General features: G+C 36.3%; 1 long non-coding RNA gene across 1 annotated transcript; it reads right to left on the reverse strand.

Annotated features, from left to right (window-relative positions):
- Positions 1–425: 425 nt before the first annotated feature.
- On the reverse strand, positions 426–1,293 carry LOC136822691 (uncharacterized). Its single transcript, XR_010848922.1, has 2 exons — positions 1,036–1,293; positions 426–732 (listed from the first exon to the last, which is right to left on the reverse strand). It is a non-coding gene; the product is annotated as an uncharacterized lncRNA (long non-coding RNA).
- Positions 1,294–2,405: the final 1,112 nt, after the last annotated feature.

A 2,405-nucleotide genomic window follows, 5' to 3' on the forward strand; every position in this document is an offset into this window, starting at 1 on the left:
GACTTCAAAGCTGATTAAAAGTTCTAGTTCTAGCATTTCTGGCTCTTCCTGGTTTGTTTACATTTGGCAATTTTGGCCTACATGTTCCCTGATTTGATGACTTGTTTTGACCTGCTTCCCAAATTAAGGGATAGCTTCAGGGCAAAAGCCCCCAAATCAAAATATAGACAAATGAAGTAGACTTATCATTGCAGCACGTATCCATTTCATCTATACCATGCAATATGTATTTATGCCTCAAAATTCAGTTTCCAAGGACAACCTGGATAAAAAACAAACATCGAAATAAAGATTCCAAAAAGAAGTTGCATCAAAATCCACTTCGCCAGAGAACATTTACATAATAATGTGTATATCGAAATCCCCAATTTTCCATTGAACATTCTGATAATAAATATAGCGACATCCATTTTTCAAAGGGCATACAGGTCCAACCGCTCAAATCCACTTTTTCCATAAATATAACATCAAACACCATAGAATTATTATTCCATCCTGCTTCTGTTGAGTCAAATAGATATAATACACGTAAAGTTTTCGTACATCAGTTCCTGCTCATCTTTTAGCAGTCCTTTTCTGCTGGCACTGCAGAGAACAGACGTGACAGTCAACATGCAAAAATGTCTGAATCTTGAGTCAATCGTCGTTGCATCGGCAACCTGTACTTGGATGGCCAATACTTCTATGCGACGGTGTTGTTAACAGTATTTCACAAAGAATATGATAACTAGCCTGAAAATAAAATGTAAATCTGTATATGAAATTACCCTAATCCGTTTAAATACAAAATGCAAATTCCACGGATTAAGCAATATTTTGAATGTAAAAGTACCAAAGCCTTGCACCTTCTAAATCATAATCCACTGACTGGTCAAAATCATGACCCTTCAGGTAGTCACAATTTATAAATATCACATGTCAAAGTTATTTTTTTGAAATGTTTTTGTTGTTGAAACCTTGAAATTTTCAACCCAAAAATCAATGGTTTCCCTAGATAGAGCTAAAAGTACCACAGAGGAAATCAAGTATACTTACTGAATCTCAATTCCATTACCATGGGGCAAGTTTTGCTTAAAATTACATTTTTTTATCTAAAAGTTGAAGAAAAACAACAAAATTATCAATTGATTTTGCCCATCTTAAATCAAAATGCCAAGACGTTTTAGAGAGTGCCGGGGTAAACTAATACTTACATGATCACTATCAACCTTCCTACTACCCATAAAAATTATGTCTGCAACACAAAAAATTCATTCAGAGCAATACAAGCCAGAAAGAAATTGGTCCCAATTTTTCAAATTTCAAGCATGCCTCATGTCCGCCATCTTTACTCCCAGAATATGGAATGATTTTCCTCGATTTTCTCAGGGGAAACCCCCAAAAAGATCAAAGATTCACTACCCAGTCTCTTTTTCACAAAGAACTCACTGGAAAGCTTTATTCAAAGGACTTTTTTCTTGAACATTGGTTAACCTGTACGTAACGCCATTTTGTTTCGGCCTTCCTTCTTGCTCAACTATTCTACAGCCTTGCTTCTTCAAAGGGTGCCGAATTCAAAGGGAAAGAATAGGAAAACAGCGAGCGGCAGCAGCGTTTCTTATCCTCTTTTCCCAAATCTCTGGATAAACATTCTTGAGGTGTTTGGCACGATAACGAATTTTCTTTCGTACAGCTTTGATAGAATTTATATTTGCATTCTCAGTAAAGAGTTTATCTCTGAGGTTAAACAGTTCATTCAATTTATCATCATTATGCCAGGGTTGACGTGAGACATTGTTCACTTTCTTTGGGAGGGTTTCGGTTGCAGCATCGTTTATTGCTTTCAGAAGGCTGTTGTTGAGGGTGTTGTTGTCTACGTCTAAGACTAAAGAATTCAACCTATTAATTGCCATAGTTTTAAAGTTTGTTGCAATTGTTTGATCTTTCAGGCCTGATAGATTGTGTTTGAGGGGTTGCTTTATTTTCTTTCTATTGATGAATCGAGCAGCTTTAGAAGTCGGGGTTTTGATTATGGCTGTTACGAGTCGATGGTCGCTGTCGAAGTCGAAGCTGTTGTAAACTCTGCAGTTTTTAACATACTGTCTAATCCAGCTACACGATAAAATAAAATCGTATACTTTTTGAGTTTTTCCGTCTGGTGAGTGCCAGGTTACCCTTCTACATTTCTTGTGGGTAAACCATGTATTAAGTACTGATTGATTTGTTTCATTGAAGAAGGTGTGAAATCTTTGACCGTTGTCGTTAACTTCGAGATTATCAATTACTACGTTTTCTCTCAGTGAGGAATTATACCATGCCGCAGAGGTGGTTGCATTAAAGTCTCCTAAACATATTACTTTCCGACATTTTTCGACTTTCATTTGCTTTTTCAGTGTAGAATAAAACAAATTCTTACTACTTTCGGT

This window comes from Clytia hemisphaerica, unplaced genomic scaffold (assembly GCF_902728285.1).
Source record: "Clytia hemisphaerica strain Z4C2 unplaced genomic scaffold, Clytia hemisphaerica genome assembly, whole genome shotgun sequence".
In the NCBI taxonomy this organism is placed as follows: domain Eukaryota; kingdom Metazoa; phylum Cnidaria; class Hydrozoa; order Leptothecata; family Clytiidae; genus Clytia; species Clytia hemisphaerica.